The sequence below is a fragment of the Trachypithecus francoisi genome, unplaced genomic scaffold, assembly GCF_009764315.1.
Source record: "Trachypithecus francoisi isolate TF-2019V2 unplaced genomic scaffold, Tfra_2.0 Lachesis_group2, whole genome shotgun sequence".
Classification (NCBI taxonomy): Eukaryota; Metazoa; Chordata; class Mammalia; order Primates; family Cercopithecidae; genus Trachypithecus; species Trachypithecus francoisi.
In genome coordinates, this window is record NW_022681465.1 from 117,920,636 (window position 1) to 117,943,012 (window position 22,377).

The 22,377-nt window shown below is 36.1% G+C and overlaps 1 protein-coding gene and 1 long non-coding RNA gene across 2 annotated transcripts in view; one reads left to right on the forward strand and one right to left on the reverse strand.

The window, feature by feature from the left end:
- RANBP17 (RAN binding protein 17) overlaps window positions 1-22,377 on the forward strand; it is a 455,080-nt gene that overhangs the window by 166,584 nt on the left and 266,119 nt on the right. The window lies entirely within an intron of this gene.
- On the reverse strand, window positions 1,717-19,302 carry LOC117065446. Its single transcript, XR_004429925.1, has 3 exons — window positions 19,102-19,302; window positions 12,925-12,939; window positions 1,717-1,757 (listed from the first exon to the last, which is right to left on the reverse strand). It is a non-coding gene; the product is annotated as an uncharacterized LOC117065446 (long non-coding RNA).

Below are 22,377 nucleotides of genomic sequence, written 5' to 3' on the forward strand. Positions count from 1 at the left end.
CAAAGAACTGCAATGAGACATGCTGCATAAAAGGAAAGCTTAGAATTGGCTAAGGGGACTAAGCCTAAATGATGCCTCAGCCGTTTCCACGTAGTATATACTCTTCAATGAAGGAAACTGTGAAACATCCTAATCAACCAACTTCTTTCAATGCTTACCAGAGTATATAGCCACTTTGAATTACGTGAATGTTTTTGTGACTCGGTTCATTTCATCACTTCATGGGAGCACCTTCCATATTAAAAACAGAGATGTGGTGCAAAAGCAGAAAGCCAGAAATAATAGTGAGAGGCAAAGTTAGGGAAAGATGCATTTTAAATCTTTAAAATCCTTTATGACTTTTATCTGCCTCAACATCTTTTGGGGGAAAAGAGAGAAGATGAATAAATTAAAGGTTTTTTTCTTTGTTTGTTTTTTTGAGACAAGGTCTCACTCTGTTTTCCAGGCTGGAGTGCAGTGTTGCCATCACGGCTCATGGCTCCTGGCAGCTTCAACCTCCAGGCTCAAGTGACACTCCCGCCTCAGCCTCCCGAGTAGCTGGGGGCATGAGCCACCACATGTTTATTTTGTTTTTGTTTTTTTTAATAGGTTGGATATGTGGCTATAAATAAAAAATAAACAAAAAAATTTAAAAAGAGTAAGTGCTAAGAAGAAAAATAAAATGAAATTATAGAGTATAAGAAATACCAGATAGGGTTTTTATATATATGTTTTTTTGTAGAAGGCCTTTCTGATGAGATGGCATTTAAGGAAAAATCTAAATAAAGTGCAGGATAAGACAAGATATTTATCTACGGTAAAAATATCCCAGAGACAGTGAATGCAAATGTTCTGAGAGAGAAGCATATTTGATGTGTATGCAGAATAGCAAGACTGCTATGGCTCAGCAGATAAAGGGGGAAACATAAGAAATTAAACTTGATACCTTAGTAATTTTTTAAATGAATTTAATAACATTAAAGTTTTTTTGTTTGGTTAGGTTTTTGCTGTTAGGTGGTTCTAAGTCAAATGATGCTTCTAATATCTTAATATATTTGAAATGACCTTGTTTTTTAAGTATTTAAATATGCTTGAACATATTAACCCGATCATGTATATCTTTTGTGAAGATACAGAGTTTTGTTTTGTTTTGTTTTGTTTTTAATGATACAGGCTTTATTATCTTCCCCATTTTGCAGATGAGAACACTGAGGCATCTACCCAATGGCTGATAAGCTGGTAGGTGCTAAAGCCAGGAATCAAATTCAGAAAGTATAGCCCAGATTTTGAATTTTTAGCCATTGTTTGCAGTTTTTTTCTTTTTTCATTTTTTGAATTAATTTCAACTTTTATTTTAGATTCAGGATATGTGTGCAGGTTTGTTCCATGGGTATACTGTATAATGCTGAGGTTTGGGATACGCTACAACCAGTTACCAAGGTAGGGAGCATAGTACCCAGTAGGTTTTCTTTTCTTTCTTTCTTTCTTTTTTTCCTTCGAGACAGAGTCTTGCTCTCTTGCCAAGGCTGAAGTGCAGTGCTGTGATCTCAGCCCACTAAATCTCCACCTCCCAGTCTAAGCAGTTCTTGTGCCTCAGCCTCCCAAGTAGCTGGGACTGTAGGTGTGTTCTTCCATGCCCAGCTAATTTTTGTATTTTTACAAAATACAACAAAATATTCAGGCTGTTTTGTTGGCCAAGCTGGTGTCAAACTCCTGGCCTCAAGTGATCCAAACACCTTGGCCTCCCAAAGTGCTAGGATTACAGATGTGAGCCACCTCTGTGCCTCTCCCCAGTGTCTCTTGTTGCTGTCTTTATGTCCATGAGTACTCAATGTTTAGCTCCCACTTATAAGTGAGAATATGCGATATTTGGGGTTTTTTTTCCTGTGTTAATTCGCTTAAGATAATGGCCTCCATCTGCATCCATGTTGCTGCAAAGGTCACAATTTCCTTCTTTTTTATGTTTGCATAGTAGTCTACGATATATATATGCTACTTTTTCCTTTTTTTCTTAAAATTTTCTGTTTTTTTCTTTATAATTTCAGCGTTTGTTTTTAGATGTCAGGGGTACGTCTGAAGGTTTATTACATGGGTATATTACGTGATGCTGAGGTTTGGAGTACGATTGAACCCATCACCCTGGAAGTGAGCATAGTACCCATAGTTAGTTTTTCAGCCCTTTCTCCCTCTAACAGTCCCTTGTGTCTCTTATTGCCATCTGTGTGTCCATGGGTACCCACTGTTTAGCTACCACTTGCAAGTAATAACATGGGGTGTTTGTTTTTCTGTTCCTGTGTTAATTTGTTTAGGATAACGGCCTCCAGCTGCTCCATTTTACTGCAAAGGACATGATTTCATTCTTTTTATGGCTGGGTAGTATTCCATGGTGTATATGTACTATATTGTCTTTACCCAGTCCACCATTAATGAGCATCTAGATTGATTCCACGTCATTGCTATTGTGAATAGTGCTGCAGTGAACATATGAGTATATGTGGTTTTTTTGGTAGAACAATTCATTTTCTTTTGGATATATGCCCAGTAATAGGATTGCTGGGCCAAATGGTAGTTCTATTTCAAGTTCTTTGAGAAATCCCAAGGTACTTTCCACAGTAGCTGAACTAATACACGTTCCCCCCAACAGTGTATAAGCGTTCCCTTTGCCAGCATCTATTGTTTTTTGTGTTTTTTTTTGACTTTTTAATAATAGCCATCCTGACTGGTATGCAATAGTATGTTATTGTAATTTTGATTTTCATTTCCCTGATGATTAGTGATGTGGAGCATTGTTTCACTTGTTTGTTGGCTGCTTATATGTCTTCTTTTGAGAAGTGTCGATTCATGTCCTTTGCCCACATTTTAATGGAGCTGTTTTTTGCTTGCTGAATTGTTTATTATAAAGTTTGGATATTAGACTTTTGTTGTATGCATAGTTTTTCTCTCATTCTGTAGATTGTTTATTTATTCTGTTGATAGTTTCTTTTGCTGTGCAGAAGCTCTGTCGTTTCGTTAGGTTCCATTTGTCAGTTGTTTCTGTTGCGATTGCTTTTGAGGACATAAACGTAAATTCTTTCCCATGACTGATGTTCAAAATGATGTTTCCTAGGTTTTCTTCTAGGATTCTTATTGTTTGAGGTCTTACATTAAAATCTGTTAATCTGTCTTTAGTTAATTTTTGTATATGATGAATGATAGGAGTCCAGTTTCATTCTTCTGCATATAGCTAGCCAGCTATCCCAGAACCATTTATTCAATAGGAAGTCCTTCCCCCAATGCTTATTTTTGTTGACCTTGTTAAGATCAGTTGGCTGTAGGTGTGTAGCTTTACTTCTGGCTTCTCTATTCTGTTCCATTGGTCTACGCATCTGTTTTTGTACCATTAACATGCTGTTTTGGTTACTGTAGCCTTGTAGTGTAGTTTGAAGTTGGGTGATGTGATAAATGTCTCCAGGTTTGTTCTTTTTGTTTAGGGTTGCTTTGGCTGTTCAGGCTCTTTTTGTTTTGTATGAATTTTAGAATAGTTTTTTCTACTGTGAAAAAATGGCATGGTAATTTGATAGGAATAGTGTCGAATCTATAGATTGCTTTGGACAGTATGGCCATTTTAACAATATTGATTCCTCCAATCCATGAGCATGCAATGTTTTTCCATTTGTTTGTGTCATCTGTGACTTCTTTCAGCAGTGTTTTGGAGTTCTCCTTGTAGAAATCTTTGACCTTTTTGTTTAGATGTATTCTTAGGTATTTTGTGTGTGTGTGTGTGTGTGTGTGTGTGCGTGTGTGTGGCAGTTATAAATGGGATTTTAGTCTTGATTTGTCTCTCAGCTTTAATATTATTGGTGTATAGAAATGCTACTAATTTTTGTACATTAATTTTTGTATCCTGAAACTTTAGTGAAGTTGTTTATCAGTTCCAAGAGCCTTTTGACAGACTCTTAAGGGTTTTTGCGGGTATACAATCAATTGTTGGCTAAGAGAGATAGTTTGACTTCTTTTCCTATTTGCGTGCCTTTTATTTCTTTCTCTTGCCCGAATACTGTGGCGAGGGCTTCCGGTAGTATGCTGAATAGGAGTGGTGAAAGTGGGCATTCTTGTCTTGTTCCAGTTCTCAAGGAGAATACTTCCAGCTTTTGCCCATTCTGTATCATGTCGGGTATGGGTTTATCATAGATGGCTCTTATTATTTTGAGGTATGATCCTTTGATGCCTAGTTTGTTGAGGGTTTTTATCATGATGGTATGTTGGATTTTATTGAAAGTTTTTTTCCACATCTGTTGAGATGATCTGTTTACATGGTGAATCACATTTTTTTTTTTTTTATTATACTTTAAGTTCTAGGGTACATGTGCATGACGTTTATATCATGTATAACTCCCCCATGCAATCCCTCCCTCCTCCCCCCTCCCCATGATAGGCCCCAGTGTGTGATGTTCCCCTTCCCGAGTCCAAGTGATCTCATTGTTCAGTTCCCACCTATGAGTGAGAACATGCGGTGTTTGGTTTTCTCTTCTTGTGATAGTTTGCTAAGAATGATGGTTTCCAGCTGCATCCATGTCCCTACAAAGGACGCAAACTCATCCTTTTTGATGGCTGCATAGTATTCCATGGTGTATATGTGCCACATTTTCTTAATCCAGTCTGTCACAGATGGACATTTGGGTTGATTCCAAGTCTTTGCTATTGTGAATAGTGGCGCAATAAACATACGTGTGCATGTGTCTTTATAGCAGCATGATTTATAATCCTTTGGGTATATACCCAGTAGTGGGATGGCTGGGTCATATGGTACATCTAGTTCTAGATCCTTGAGGAATCGCCATACTGTTTTCCATAATGGTTGAACTAGTTTACAATCCCACCAACAGTGTAAAAGTGTTCCTATTTCTCCACATCCTCTCCAACACCTGTTGTTTCCTGACTTCTTAATGATTGCCATTCTAACTGGTGTGAGATGGTATCTCATTGTGGTTTTGATTTGCATTTCTCTGATGGCCAGTGATGAATCACATTTATTGATTTGCATATGTTGAACCAACTTTGCTTCCCAGGAGTGAAGCTTACTTGTTCCTGGTGAATTAATTGTTGATAGGCTGCTGGATTTAGTTTGCTTGTATATTGTTGATTTTTGTGTCTGTGTTCATCGTGGGTATTGACTTGTAGTTTTCTTTTATCATTGTGTCTTTGCCGGGATGTACCACATTTTCTTTATCCATTCCACCATTTATGGGCACCTAGATTGTTTCCATATCTTTGCTTTTGTGAACAGTGCTGTGACAAACATGCAAGTGCATGTGTCTTTTTGGTAAAATGATTTATTTTCTTTTGACTATATACCCAGTAATGGAATTGCTAGGTCAAATTGCAGTTCTTTTTTTTTTCTATAAATCTTTATTGACAAAAATGGAAAATTTGATAATAATAGTTAAGTATAATTTTCTATAATATAGCTCCACTGGTGAGAAAAATGGAATTCTTCTTTTTTTTATTATTATTATACTTTAAGTTCTAGGGTACATGTGCACAACATGCAGGTTTGTTACATATGTATACATGTGCCATGTTGGTGTGCCGCACCCATTAACTCATCATTTATGGTAGGTGTATCTCCTAATGCTATCCCTCCCTCCTCCCCCCACCCCACGACAGACTCCAGTGTGTGATGTTCCCCTTCCTGTGTCCAAGTGTTCTCATTGTTCAGTTCCCACCTATGAGTGAGAACATGCAGTGTTTGGTTTTTTGTCCTTGTGATAGTTTGCTGAGAGTGATGGTTTCCAGTTTCATCCATGTCCCTACAAAGGACATGAACTCATCCTTTTCTATGGCTGCGTAGTATTCCATGGTGTATATATGCCACATTTTCTTAATCCCGTCTATCATTGATGGACATTTGGGTTGGTTCCAAGTCTTTGCTATTGTGAATAGTGCCACAATAAACATACGTGTGCATGTGTCTTCATAGCAGCGTGATTTATAATCCTTTGGGTATATACTCAGTAATGGGATGGCTGGATTAAATGGTATTTCTGATTCTAGATACTTGAGGAATCGCCACACTCTCTTCCACAATGGTTGAACTAGTTTACAGTCCTGCCAACAGGGTAAAAGTGTTCCTATTTCTCCACATCCTCTCCAGCACCTGTTGTTTCCTGACTTTTTAATGGTCACCATTCTAACTGATGTGAGATGGTATCTCATTGTGGTTTTGATTTGCATTTCTCTGATGGCCAGTGATGATGAGCATTTTTTCATGTGTCTGTTGGATGCATAAATATCTTCTTTTGAGAAATGTCTGTTCATATCCTTTGGCCACTTTTTGATAGGGTTGTTTGTTTTTTTCTTGTAAATTTGTTTGAGTTCTTTGTAGATTCCGGATATTAGCCCTTTGTCAGATGAGTAGATTGCAAAAATTTTCTCCCATTCTGTAGGTTGCCTGTTCACCCTGATGATAGTTTCTTTTGCTGTGCAGAAGCTCTTTTGTTTAATTAGATCCCATTTGTCAATTTTGGCTTTTGTGGCCATTGCTTTTGGTGTTTTAGACATGAAGTCCTTGCCCGTGCCTATGTCCTGAATGGTATTGCCTAGGTTTTCTTCTAGGGTTTTTATGGTTTTAGGTCTAATGTTTAAGTCTTTAATCCATCTTGAATTAATTTTTGTATAAGGTGTAAGGAAGGGATCCAGTTTCAGCTTTCTACGGAGGTACAAGGAGGAGCTGGTACCATTCCTTCTGAAACTATTCCAATCAATAGAAAAAGAGGGAATCCTCCCTAACTCATTTTATGAGGCCAGCATCATCCTGATACCAAAGCTTGGCAGAGACACAACAAAAAAAGAGAATTTTAGACCAATATCCCTGATGAACATTGATGCAAAAATCCTCAATAAAATAATGGCAAACCGAATCCAGCAGCACATCAAAAAGCTTATCCACCATGATCAAGTGGGCTTCATCCCTGGGATGCAAGGCTGGTTCAACATACGCAAATCAATAAACGTAATCTAGCATATAAACAGAACCAAAGACAAAAACCACATGATTATCTCAATAGATGCAGGAAAGGCGTTTGACAAAATTCAACAGCCCTTCATGCTAAAAACTCTCAATAAATTTGGTATTGATGGGACGCATCTCAAAATAATAAGAGCTATTTATGACAAACCCACAGCCAGTATCATACTGAATGGGCTAAAACTGGAAGCATTCCCTTTGAAAACTGGCACAAGACAGGGATGCCCTCTCTCACCGCTCCTATTCAACATAGTGTTGGAAGTTCTGGGCCAGGGCAATCCGGCAGGAGAAAGAAATAAAGGGTATTCATTTAGGAAACGAGAAAGTCAAATTGTCCCTGTTTGCAGATGACATGATTGTATATTTAGAAAACCCCATTGTCTCAGCCCAAAATCTCCTTAAGCTGATAAGCAACTTCAGCAAAGTCTCAGGATACAAAATCAATGTGCAAAAATCACAAGCATTCTTATACACCAATAACAGACAGAGAGCCAAATCACGAGTGAACTCCCATTCACAACTGCTTCAAAGAGAATAAAATACCTAGGAATCCAACTTACACGGGGTGAAGGACCTTTTCAAGGAGAACTACAAACCACTGCTCAATGAAATAAAAGAGGACACAAACAAATGGAAGAACATTCCCTGCTCATGGATAGGAAGAATCAATATCGTGAAAATGGCCATAGTGCCCAAGGTAATTTATAGATTCAATGCTATCCCCATCAAGCTACCAATGACTTTCTCCACAGAATTGCAAAAAACTACTTTAAAGTTCACATGGAATCAAAAAAGAGCCCGCATTGCCAAGACAATCCTAAGCTAAAAGAACAAAGCTGGAGGCGTCACGCTACCTGACTTCAAACTATACTAAGGCTACAGTAAGCAAAAGAGCATGGTACTGGTACCAAAACAGAGATCTAGACCAATGGAACAGAACAGAGCCCTCAGAAATAATACCACACATCTATAACCATCTGATCTTTGACAAACCTGACAAAAACAAGAAATGGGGAAAGGATTCCCTATTCAAATGGTAGTTCTAAGTTCCTTGAGAAGTCTCCAGACTGTGGAGGCAGTGTCTGAACTAATTTATCTTCCTACCAACAGTGTATAAGAGTTCCTTTTTCTCTACAGTCTTGTTAGCATCTGTTTTTTTTTTTTTTTTTTTTTTTTTTTTAAGAACTATTCTGACTGGTGCAATATGGTTTTGATTTGCTTCTCTCTGATGATCAGTGATGTTTTTGTTTCTACCTGTATGTCTTCTGAAAAGTGTCTGTTCATGTCTTTTGTCTATTTTTTAACGAGATGTATTTGTTTTTTGCTTGTTGAATTAAGTTCCTAATAGATTCTGCATATTAGACCTTTGTTGAATGCGTAGTTTACGAATATTTCCTTCCAGTTTATAGATTGTCTGTTTGTTGGTGGTTACTTTTGCTGTGCAGAAACTCTTTAATGAGTTCCTGTTTGTCAATATTTGTTTTGTTGATTTGATAGACTGCTAGCTAGACTAACAAAGAAAAAAAGAGAGATGATGCAAATAAGCAGTCAGAAATGACAAAGGTGGCATTACATCTGATTCCAGAAAAATAACAAAAGATTCTCAGAGACTATTATGAACACCCCTGTGCACACAAACTTAGAAAATCTAGAGGAAATGGACTAATCGCTGGAAACGAAACCTTCCAAATTTGAATCAGGAAGAAATTGAAGCCCCTTGAAGACCAATATTGACATTTGAAATTGAATCAGTAATTAAAAAAACCTACCAACCAATAAAAGCCCCCGATCAGGTGGATTCACAGCCAAGTTCTACCAGATGTACCTAGAAGAGCTGGTACCAACTCTGCCAAAACTATTCAAAAAAAATTGAGGAGGAAGTACTCCTCCCTAACTCATTCCATGAAGCCAGCATCAGCCTGATACCAAAATCTGGCAAGGACACGACAAAAAAACCTACGGGCCAGTATCTCTGATGAACATGGATACAAAAAACCCTCAAAAAAATACTAGCAATCCACATCTATCATCACATCAAAAAGTTAGTTCACCATAACCAAGTAGACTTGGGATTCAAGGTTGTTTCAACATACACAAATCAATAAATGTCATTCACCACTTAAACAGAATGAAAAACCATATAATCATTTCAATAGATGGGGGAAAAGCTTTTGATTTTGTTTTTGATAAGATATGACAGGAAGTCTCAGAGTCTGAGCCAGGGACTTTCTTAAATAATTTTAGAGCTTATAGTTGTAAAATGTCTTTTTTTTTTTTTTCCTAACTTCTGGCCTAAATAGGTTGTCCATTTATTCCCAGCACTCGGTAAAAACATATTATTTCATTTACTAGCTCTTCCAGTATAGTATATGACTCTGCTTAAGTTTGTGAAGTCTTGTTCTTTCATTTATTTAGGTTGCTAACAAGTGGAAATAGGTGAGATACGAAGTTTTGGGGATTTTAATCCTGTAAAAGGGGTCCTTGAATTGAAAAAGGTTTTGAGAACCAGTTGCCTTCTTGCCTGGCAAAAGATGGGGCAGAGGTCCCAAACATGGTAAAACTGAGGTAGAAAAGAAAACCTTAGGAGAAACCTGAGGTTCAGAGAGAGGGAATAAGTTAAAAATATAAAAAGTTAACTTTTGAAACAGAGAAGAGGAAACTAGTGAAGAAGGAATTCTTCCTCGCTGCATCCTGCATTAGTTATCTATTGCTGTGGAACAAATTACCCCTAAACTTAGAAGTTTTAGCAAAAATCATATTCTGTTTTACAGACTTCCTGAGGGACAGGAATTTGGGAATGGCTTAGCTGAGTGGTTCTGACTTAAGGTCTTTTATGAGGTTTCAGTCAAAATATTCGTCCAGGGCTGAAAACTCTGAAGACTTGACTGAGATTGGAAGATCAGCTTGCAGAATGGTTTACTCACATAACTGTTGACAGAAGGCCTCATCAGTTCTAGCCTATTGTTGACAGGAGGCCTCACCTCCTTGCCACGTAAAGCCCTCCACAGGGCTGCTTGATTGTCCCCATGATATGGCAGCCAATTTCCCCAAAGTGAGTGATGCAAGAGAGAGGGTGGCAAAGCTACTGTAAAAATTGGGGGTCATGTTATTATTTATTTATTTATTATTGCTATTAAGTAGTGAACTATTTCAGTAGTTGCTGGCACTCATTTTCTTCATTTATTTTGTGATTCCTCAGTTTTTGATCATCTCTTGCACAAAATAACAATCTCCCAAAACAAAGAAACCAAGCTACCACCACCAACGTGTGATAAAATACAAAAATATATATATATTTTTGAAGGAAGTCATGTAATATCCTAGTTGAAATCATTTCTTGAAGTACAGTCACACATCACTTAACCACAAGAGTATGTTCTACGAAATGTGCTGTTAGGCTATTTTGTTGTTGTGGGAACATCATGAACTGTTCTTACGCAAACCTAGATGGTGTAGCCTACTACACACCTAAGCTGCATGGTACAGCCTGTTGCTCCTAGGCTACAAACCTGTACAGCATGGTACTGTACTGAATACTGTAACAGTTGTAACACAATGGTAAGTACTTATGTACCTAAACATCGAAAAGGCACAGTAAAAATACACTTTTTAAAAATTTAATAGTTTTTAAGTTCTGGGATACATGTGCAAGACGTGCAGGTTTGTTATATAGGTAAATGTGTGCGATGGTGGTTTGCTGCACCTATCAACCCATCACCTAGGTATTAAGCCCCACATGCATTAGCTATTTATCCTGATGCTCTCCCTTCCCCTGTACCCCTGACAGGCCCCAATATGCATCTTTCTCCTCCCTGTGTCCATGCGTTCTCATTATTCTGCTCCCACTTAATAAGTGAGAATATGTGGTGTTTAGTCTTCTGTACTTGTGTTAGTTTGCTGAGGATAATGGCTTCCAGCTCCATCCACGTCCCTGCAAAGGACATGATCTTATTCTTTTTCATGGCTGCATAGTATTCTATGATATATATGTACCACGTTTTCTTTATCCAGTCTACCATTGATGGGCATTAGGGTTGATTCCATGTCTTTGCTATTGAAAAATACACTTATATTTTTCATAGACCCTAGGCTTATACAGGGTCAGGATCAGCAAGACACTACTAACTATGGAGTTGAAAAATTCCTATTGTGTAATTAGGATAGGACCTAACTACATAGTTATATATAGTTAACTATATAGGAACTAACAAAATAATTAGGTCCTATCCTAACTGTATGATAGGAATTTTTCAACTCCATGTAATCCTAAGGGATCACCATCTTATATGCAGCCAATTGTTGACCAACATGTCATTATATAGTGCATGGCTTTTGTACCTCATGGCTACATTTAAATATGCTTGTCTTCAGTGTTAGGGAAATATTTGTAGTGAAAGAGATGATTAATTAATGCTAGTGTGGTGTTTGCATAGAAGAGGAAATTTTCCTTTTGCTAATATTTTGAGGATGATCAGGAACATCAAGAATAGGTTTTTATTACAGTAGCACTCACATTTGAATCATCTTTGGATTAAAAGGTTCTAACTAGTGTCCTTTTTCCATTGCTTTTCTTAATTATAACTATAAATCAAACACATGTAAAACTATAGTGTGCCAAATGTTTTCTAAGGCCCATTTAATGATTGTAATAACCCACTCTAGAGGGGGTCATCATCTTTTTATCAGGACAATCAGGTTTACAGATAGGCTCCTACTCTTAAATTTGTGCTTTGTACAGAGGGAATATATATTACAGACACTTGGAGAAATCATTTCATAAAGTATTTTCTGCAGTATTTTCTAAAAGATAAAGTAATTTGATTAAAAATAAATAAGAGTGTACTTAGTGGGCACTAAAGTGGATGAATGTGGGATAACTTCAGAAAAAAGAGGTATAGCTGATGGTGTATATTGATTGATGACCACTTTCCTGTACTTAAACAGTTTATGCTGTGCAAATATTGACCTGTATCAAGTGACTGACTACAATATTTTCATGCAGATATTCCTTGAATTACTTTTGTAATCACGAATTCTTTTTGAGACAAATATGTAAAATGAAGTGTTCTTCTTTAAGAAAACCTAGGATCTTTCTTTTTTTACTTAAAATATCTTATTCTGAAGATTCCAGGAACATACATAGGATAAAATAGTGGTTTCAAACTGGATTACAATCAGTGGAACTGTTTCTTCAAATGAAATTTTACACAGAAGCAAGTGGCTCAGACTGAAATGAGGTTGTGGGGTTGCAAGAAGCCAGATGTTCCAATGGTTCAGTTCTTATTCTCTCTGTGGTGCCCTTGGGGTGTCTCTCTGGCATCGTAAGCCTCTAAGGAGTGCATTTTGAGAACTGTGGACATATGTAGGAATTTGTAATTCATAGGCCATATGCTATTTATTTGAGTGTTAGATGACACTGCCTCAGTGTCATTGTTAGATCACATAGGCTAGTCAACAGTAAACAGGAATATATTTATTGCATATAAAAGTTATTATTAGTGAACATGTTTGTCTAATCGACACTGATAATGAGATGTGTGATGTGGGGTCAGACACTTCCAATTCTCAATTTCTTTATATGTATGTAACTAGAGGGAGTTGGACTAGATAAGCAGAAGCTCCTGGCACCTGCCATTCTGTTGTTCTGATAATATTTATTGACCTTCAATGAAGAGTCTAGAACTTTTCTGCTATGAGATAAAGAAAAAGTCTTAAGCCATGGTTTGGAACTCTAAGAGATTTAAACTCAGATTGGTGAGATAAAACTAGCCAACATGAAACTGTTGGAGACAATCTATCAAAGTATTAATAAATTGTTTGGCACTATAGGACCTAAACTTATAAAGAGGAAAATAGAAAGGATCTATTTTAAAATACTTACATTTAAAATAAAAGTGCCTGTTTGACATTTCATCTGATTTGATGAACTGGCAAATTACACACATATGTATTTCCTATTAAGAACTAGAAATCAGTCTTGTTGCACTATTATGATCTTAAATATGATCTCCTAAACATGTGTAGAAAGGTATTAGTTGCTTTCTTTCTCCTGGTGCCTATGAGTATTAATATATATTGTATTTTAATTTTCATGCCTCCTGTGAAATCTGTATCCTTAAAGAACTAGAAATCTGAATTTTTCAGCTTTAACAGATCGTATTGTTTATGAGTACAAATTAACTTTTTTACAAGGCTTTTCTTAAAATGAATTTTAATATAACATTAAGGTATATAAGGTAATATATATTTCAGCATATTAAATAATAAGTAACATTTTTTATGTTGGAAACTTACTTTACCTTATTAGCAATTTTAATTCATTAAGGCTTATTTTTGCTTTTGTAATAATAACATTTTTTCAAACCACTGTAAATTTTGTAGAGAATTTTATATTTATTTGGTATTTGACTATAATACTCAGATTGGTTTTGCTTTGCTCACAAAGGTAAAGAGAATTCCAAATTTACTCATAATAAAAATATTAGAGAAACTGTCAATAAATTTACTGTTATAATTGAATCACATGATATCTAAATTGTTGATAATATGATCTGCTCGTTAAACAATAGTGTCTGGAGAAAATGATGGATTAATTGACTGATGGCTAAAGTTTCCCTCAAATATAATGGTTTACCCAGTTTGATTTGATTTGTGTAAAATAACTTTCTCTAATAAACAATTTGCTCAGAGGCAATAGAAGAAATGAATGGTTATCAAACCAAACTTAATTAGTCTATCCTAGATTGATATTACTTGGGGAGTCTTCGTTTTAATTGTGGAGTGCTGGATACAAAGAGTTTGGTTCATTATTTTTTCCTGTGTAAACACTATTGTGTAACTACCTATGGAATAATAACATGTGAATTCATTTTAATAAATGCTTGTAAAGTGAATTAGCTAATTATACCAGGCTAAAAATGATTCCTTTAATTATTTTGGATATTTAACTGGTACTTCAATTTTATTATTGTTTGTCTGTAAATGTGATTTGTATTAGCTCTGCCAAACTAATTATAATGTATAGCTTAACAAACAATTTGAGTTTTGTAATGCTTATAGTGTTCTCTTATGCAAAAGTAAACATTATTTCTAGTTTACAGGAAAATAAAGGTTTGATACAAATTCACATAGCAATATATGTGTAAATAGAGAAGAAAAACTCAATATCCAAGGTACTTGATATAACTATATAAATAAGAAGAATGAACAGATTTCATTCAGGAGAAGCTAAGCCAGTGACTCATTAGTTTCACCTAAAATATGGTATAACATAAGAGATTTAATTGTTATTTTAAAGCTGGAAAGAAGAGTTTTCTTCATGCCCTATCTAGAGAGTGAAAAACTCGATCCTCATTCTCAAAAAGAAAGATTTATAGTAATAATGTATTGTGGATGTCAAAAACAATATGCTTCTTAATCACTTTTACTTAGACTAATTGTCTTTAAATCAGAAATAAATGAGAACAAAGGCTTTAGTAATAAAAAATACAGGTTCCAGGTTTAGGCTTTCTGGGAGAAAAGCAAAATAGCCTCCAGAACAGTATACAATGTAAATCATTCTTCTTTTAAAAATTAATATACAGTAAAATTCACATTTCCATCTTTTCTGGTATACAGTTCAGTTTTAACCCGAGTATATATTCATGTCACCACTATCACTGTCAGGATACAGAGTAGTTCTGTCACCTGAAAACAAAATAAATAATAAATAAAACCTCCCTTATGGTGTCACATCTTCTCTCTATCCCTAACACTTGGGATCCACTGATCTGTTCCCATTCACTACAGTTTTGCCTTTTTCCAGAACGTTATGTAAATGGAATCATATAAAATTTGACCTTTTGAAACTGGTTTCTTTTAGCACAATGCCTTTGAGAATCCTCCATGTTTTTACAATACAGTTTGTTTTCTGTCTCCTTCTTGCCAAATTATAGCAACACTAGTATCAGTTTTTGAAGTGAATATAAATTACCTGTGCCGTATGGATATTTATTTTCTCCTTTATAGGATCCCCAAAAGAGCTAGAACTTGACTTTTTTACCCTATTTGTGCCTATAGTTCTGCCTTTTTTTGGGTACAGGGGGGATGGAGACTTGCTGTCACCAGGCTGGAGTGAGTGCTGCAGTGGTGTGATCTCAGCTGACTGCAACCTCCGCCTCCTGGGTTCAAGTGATTCTCCTGCCTCAGCCTCCTGAGTAGCTGGGACTACAGGTGCCCACCACCACACCCAGCTAATTTTTTGTGTTTTTAGTAAAGATGGGGCTTCACCATGTTGGGCAGGATAGTCTTGATGTCTTGACCTTGTGATGCGCCCTCCTTGGCTTCCCAAAGTGCTGGGATTACAGGCATGAGCCACCATGCCCGGCCAGTTCTGCCTTTTTAATGGCTGCATTGTAATTTTATGGATGTACCATACTTGCTTTAACCTGTCTCCAACATAGATACTTTGATTTTTTTAAAAATTATCTTCAATGTTACAGTAAACATGCTTATAAGTATATGTTAGTAAGAATAGCTGCCTTCAATTCCTAGAAAAGCAGTTGCTGGATTAAAAAATATATACAAAATTATATGGTTGTATGGATTGCAATTTGCCTTCCAAGAAGATTGAAACAGTTTGAACCTCACTCCATTATCTTGCCATCAATGTCATTTGTAATCTTTGCAAGTCTAGTAACTGAAACTATCTTACTTATATTTAATTTATATTTCATTAAATATTAGGACATTTGAACTCAGTATTCTTAATATATCATTTCTCTCCAATTTGAGCAGTTTCAACACAATCTTAACTTTTATAAATCTCAACTAGTTTGTCATTTTATTTTTGCCATTTTAATGAGATTTTTTTTTTTTTTTGAGATGGAGTTTTGCTCTTGTTCCCCAGGCTGTAGTGCAATGGTGCAATCTCAACTCACTGCAACCTCTGCCTCCAGGGTTCAAGTGATTCTCCTGCTTCAGCCTCCTGAGTAGCTGGGATTACAGGTGCCCGCCACCACACCCAGCTAAATTTTTGCATTTCACCATGTTGGCCAGACTGGTCTTGAACTCCTGACCTCAGGTGATCCACCCACCTCGGCTCCCCAGAGTGTTGGGATTACAGGCGTGAGGCACTGCACCTGACCTTGTTTTGCATTTTCTTGAGGAGTAATGATGTTGAACTTTTGTTTGTTTGTTTGTTTGTTCCCACTAACTTAATTGCCTCCATATATCCTCTTTGGAAAAGTATCTGTTCAAGTCTTACCTTTTTTTTTTTTTTTTTTTTTTGAGATAGAGTCTTGCTGTGTCACCCAGGCTGGAGTGCAGTGGCGTGATCTCGGCTCACTGCAACCTCCGCCTCCCGGGTTCAACAGATTCTTCTGCCTCAGCCTCCTGAGTAGCTGGGATTACAGGTGCATGCCACCACACCGGCTAATTTTTTTATTTTTAGTAGAGACGAGGTTTCACCATGTTAGTCAGGCTGGTCTCGAACTCCTGACCTCGTGATCCACCTGCCTCAGCCTCCCAAGTCTTACACATTTTTAAAGTTAGGTCATTTGTTTCCTTGCTGTTGAGTTTTGAGAATTCTTTATAGATTTTGAGTACAAGTTATTTGTTGGATATATGATTTGCACATTTTTTCTCTAAGTATGTAGCTTGTTTTTTTCACATTCTGAAGTGCTCATTAAATAGCAAAAGTTTTTATTTTGACAGAACCTAATTTATTACTTTTTTATGGATCATGCTTTTGATATCATACCTGAGAAATCTTTGACTAATTCTGGGTCACAAATATTTTCTCCTGAAAGTGATGGAATTTTATATAAATCTTTTGGCCTTTTTTGCATTTGCTTTAACTAATCTGCATCTTTACAGTTAACATGAGTTTCTGATAGATTTTTTTTGTTTTTTAATTGAGATAGAGTCTCGTCCTGTTGCCCAGACTGGAGTGCAATGACACGATCATGGTTCACTGCAGCCTTGACCTCTCGGAGTCAAGTGATCTCACCTCAGCTTCCCGTGTAGCTGGGACCACAGGTGCACTACACACCCAACTAACTTTTTTATTTTTTGTAGAGACATGTTCTTGCTCTGTTGCCCTGGCTGGTCTCAAATTCCTGAGCTCAAGTGATCTTCCTATCTGAGTCTTTCAAAGTGCTGGAATTATTAAGTGTGAGCCACGATGCCTAGCCCAAAAGCATATCTTTAGGTCTTGGTTTTAATCTATTCACACAATCTGTCTTTTAACTGCTATGTTTACATCATTTGCGTTTAATTATTACTGATGCTTGGATGTAGATCTACCCTTTATTTTAGGTTCAGGGGTACATGTGCAAGTTTGTTACGTAGGTAAATTGTGTGTCACCGGGGTTTGGTGTACAGATTATTTTGTCACCCAGTTAATAACCATAGTACTCGGTAGGTAGTTTTTCAGTCCTCTCCGTTCTCCTATCCCCCACCATCTAGTAGACTGTGCTGTCTGTTGTCTTCTCTCTGTCCATGTGTACTCAGTGTTTAGCTTCCACTTACCAGTGAGAACATGCGGCATTTGGTTTTCTGTTCCTGTGTTAGTTTGCTTAGGATAATGGCCTCAAGATCCATTCATGTTCCTGCAGAAGGCATAATCTCATTTTTTTAGTGGCTGCATAATAGTGCACAGTGTGTATGTGCCACGTTTTTTTATCCAGTCTACCGTTGATGGGCATTTGGGTTGATATGCATGTCTTTGTTACTGTGAATATTGCTGCAGTGAACATACTCGTGCATGTGTCTTTATGGTAGAACACTTTATATTCCTCTGGGTGTATACCCAATAATGGGATTGCTGGGTGAAATGGTAATTCTACTTTAAGTTCTTCAAGAAATCACCACACTGCTTTCCACAATGGCTGAAATAATTTACATTCCCAAGAGCAGTTTATAAGCATTCCCTTTTCTCTGCAACTTCGCCACCGTCTATTATTTTTTGACTTTTTAATATTTACTCTGACTGGTGTGAGGAGGTATCCCATTGTAATTTTGATTTGCATTTCTCTAATGATTAGTGGTGCTGAACATTTTTTATATGCTTGTTGGCTGCATGTATGTCTTTTGAAAAGTGTCAGTTCATGTCATTTGCCCACTTTTCAGTGGGGTTCTTGTAAATTTGTTTAAGTTCCTTATAATCTCTGGATATTAGACCTTCGTTGGAAGCATAGTTGGCATATGTTTTCTTGCATTCTATAGGTTGTCTGTTAACTCTGTTGATAGTTTATTTTTGCTGTGCAAAAAGCTCTTTAGTTTAATTAGGTCCCATTTGTCAATTTTTGGTTTTATTGCGTTTGCTTTTGACATCTTTGTCATGAAATCTTTGCCAAGACCTATGTACAGAGTGGTATTTTCTAGGTTAGCTTCCAGGGTTTTTATAATTTTGGGTTTTACATTTAAGCTTTAATCAATCTTGAATTGATTTTTGTATATGGTGAATGCTAGGGGTCCAGTTTCAGTCTTCTGCATATAACTTGCTAGTTATCGCAGCACCATTTATTGAATATGAACTTTGTTCCTCATTGCTTGTTTTTGTTCACTTTGTCAAAAAGCACATGGTTGTAGGTATGTAGAATTACTTCTGCACACTCCTTTTTGTTCCATTGGTCTATGTGTCTGTTTTTGTACCAGTACCATGCTGTTTTGGTTGCTGTAGCCTTGTATTACAGTTTGAAGTCGGGTAATGTGATACCTCCAGCTTTGTTCCTTTTGCTTAGGATTGCTTTGGGTATTTGGGCTCATTTTTGGTTCCATGTGAGTTTTAGAACAGTTTTTTCTAGTTCTGTGAAGAATCACATTGGTAGTTGATAGGAGTAGCACTGAATCTGTAAATTGCTTTGGGCAGTATGGCCATTTTAACAATATTAATTCTTCCTATCCATGAACATGAAATGTTTATCCTTTGTGTCACTCTGATTTCTTTGAGCAGTTCCCTCTCTGATTTTTCCTTCTTGCTATCTTTAGATTACTTAACATTTTAGTTTTCCATTTTGTCTATTGAGTTTATTACCATAAACTACTATTAGTATCTTCAAATGGATTTTTTCATGATTCCTCTAGAAATTATACATATTTAACTTTTCACAGTCTACTTAGAATTAATATTTTACCCTTTAAAGTAGAATGTAAGTCCCCTTATTCTTCACTCTTTGTATGTAATATATTACATACATTTTTACATACATTGAAAACCTACCAGATAATGTTGTGACTTTTGCTTTTAACTTAACTGTAATACATATGTTATGTGGCTCACATCTTTAATCCCAGCACTTTGGGAGACCAATGTGGGCAGATGGCTTGAGCTCAGGAGTTTAAGACCAGCAAAACCTCATCTCTACAAAAAATTCAAAAGTTAGCTAGGCATTGTGACATATGCCTGTGGTCCCAGCTTCTCGGGAGGCTGAGGTGGAAGGATGGCTTGAGTGCAGGAGTGAGATCGCGCCACTGCAGTTCAGCCTGGGTGACAGAGTGAGACCCTACCTAAAAAAGAAAATAAAAAAGAAAAAATAATTTTTTTTACACAATGTAAGAGGAAAGTAATATTGTTACATTTATTTAAATATCTACCCTTTCTGTTTTCTTTCACTCCAAATATTCCAAGTTTTCCCCTCACATACTTTCCCTTTTGTCTGAAGAAATTCCCTTACTTCTTATAGAGCAGATCTATAGACAGTGAATTTTCTTAGTTTTCCTTTATCTGAGAATGTCATTATTTCATCTTTATTCATGAAGAATATATTCTCTAATTGAATTAGAATTAGAAAATGTAATTCTCTTATAGAGTTCTGATTTGATGGTTCTTTCTCTTTCAGCACTTTAAAAATGTTCTATTTATATCTGACTGGGTGGTTTCTGATAGAAATTGCACATTCATTTGAATTGTTATTCACTTCTATGTTATGTGCTGTTTTTCTTGGACTACTTTCAGAATTTTTTTTTTCCTTGGCCTTAGTTTTCAGCAATTCAGTTAAAATTGTCTGGGTTGGATTTCTTTGTGTTAATCTTTCATGAGACTGTAAGTTTATATGTTTTGCCAAATTTGAGAATTTGTCATTATTCCTTTTTTTCTTTCTTTATTGTTGAAACTCACATGCTGTATTGAGTGTTTTTAAGTGTACACATTCAGTGACCTTTAGTGCATTTGCCAGCTCTCTCTAGTTTTAAAACTTTTCACCACTTCAGAGAAATACTTTGTACCTATTAAGTAATCACTCTCTATTCTTTATTTCCCTTGCCCCTTGAAAATAATACTAATCTACTTTCTGTCTTTATAGATGTGCCAATTCTGTATATTTTATTTTAAATAAATCATACAATATTTGAGCTTTTCTATCTTGCTGTTTTTACCTAACATTATGTTTTCAAGGTTCATCCAAGTTGTAACATGTGCTTGCTTCTTTTTACGGCTGAATACTATTTAATATTTCACTTTATGGCTATTACACATTTTGATCATCTTTTCATCAGCTGGTTTGGATTTGAGTTGATTTCACCTTTTGGCTCTTACGAGTAGTGTTGCTGTAAACATTTGTTTACAAGTTACCATGTGGACATATATTTTCATTTCTCTTGGGTTTATACATAAAAGTAGAGTTGCTAACTCATATGGGAATTCTTTAACTGAATTGCTGTCAAACTATTTTCCATCGTGGCCACACCATTTTACATTCCCATCAGCAATGTAAAAGAGTTTCTCTTTCTTCACATCCTTGTTAACATTTGTTATTTTTAGGGTCGCTTTGTTGTTGTTTCATGTTATTGTAGCCATCTTGGTAGGTGTGAGGTTATAGCTCATTGTGGTTTTGATTTGCATTTTCCTAATGTCCGCTGAGGTTTAGCATCATTTGTTTGTTGGCTGTTTGTATATATTCTTTGAAGGAGGATCTGGATTTTTAAATCCTTTGCTTATTTTTAATTTCAGTCATTTGAATTTTTTTTGTTGAATTGTTAGTGTTGTTTATATATTCTGGGTATGAAATCCCTTATCAAATACATGATTTGCAAATATGTTCTCCCTTTTTGTAGGTTATCTTTTCACTTTTTTGATGATGTTCTTTGAAGCACAAGATTCTTTAATTTTGAGGACGTCTAATTTATCTATTCTTTGGTTGCTTGTGATTTTTGAGTCAAATCTAAGAATTTAATGACAGTTATAAGGTCATGAAAACTCAACCCTATTTTTTTAAAAATATTTTATACTTTTAACTCTTATATTTTGTATATAGCGTGTGATATAGGATACAACTTCATTCTTTTGCATGTGATCATCCAGTTGTCCCAGTGCCATTTGTTGAAGATACTATTCTTTCCCCCTAAAAATATCTTAGCACCATAGTCAAAAAATCATTTATCCATAGATTATAGGATTTACTTCTGGATTCTCAGTTTTGTTCCTTTGTTCTATATGTCTATTCTTATGCCATTATCACACAGTTTTGGTTACTGTAGCTTTGCAGTAAGTTCCAAAATCAGGAAGTATGAGATCTCCAACTTTGTTTTTCAGTATTGTTTTGACTATCCAGGACTCTTTCCAATTGCAAATGAATTTGAACATCAGATTTTCTATTTTGCAAAAATGCCATTGAATTTTGATAGGGATTGTGTTTAATCTGTAGATTATTTGGGAAAGTATTGCCATCTTAATAATACTAAGTTTTCTAACCCATGAACATGAAATGTCTTTTTTTTTTGACACAGAGTTTCACTCTTATTGCCCAGGCTGGGGTACAATGGTACAATCTCAGCTCACAGCAAACTCCACCTCCTGGGTTCAAGCGATTATTCTGCCCCAGCCTTCCGAGTAGCTGGGATTACAGGCATGTGCCACCACTCCTGGCTACTTTTGTATTTTTACTAGAGATGAGGTTTCATCCTGTTGGCCAGGCTGGTCTCAAAATCTTAACCTCAGGTCATCCACCTGCCTCCGTATCCCAAAGTGCTGGGATTACAGACGTGAGCCACTATACCCGGTCATGTCTTTCTATTTAGTTAAGCCTTCTTTAATTTATTTCAACAATGCCTTAGAATTTTTTTCTTTTTTAAATTAGGCAAGTTTTCTTTTTTCTCAAGTTTTATTTTAGGTTCAGGTAGTACAAGTGCAGATTTGTTACATGGGTGTAAATTGTGTGTTGCTGAGGTTCACTGTACAAATGATCCCATCACTCAGGTAGTGAACATAAAACCTAAGAGGTAGCTTTTCAACTCTTGCTCCCCTACTTCCCTTCTAATAGTCCCCAGTGTCTCTTGTTTTCATTTTTCTGTCCATGTAGAATTTTCAGTGTACAAATCTTTCACCTCCCTTGTTAAATTCATTCCTAGATATTGTATCCTTTTGAGTGATATTATAAATGGAATTTTTTGGCCGGGCGCGGTGGCTCAAGCCT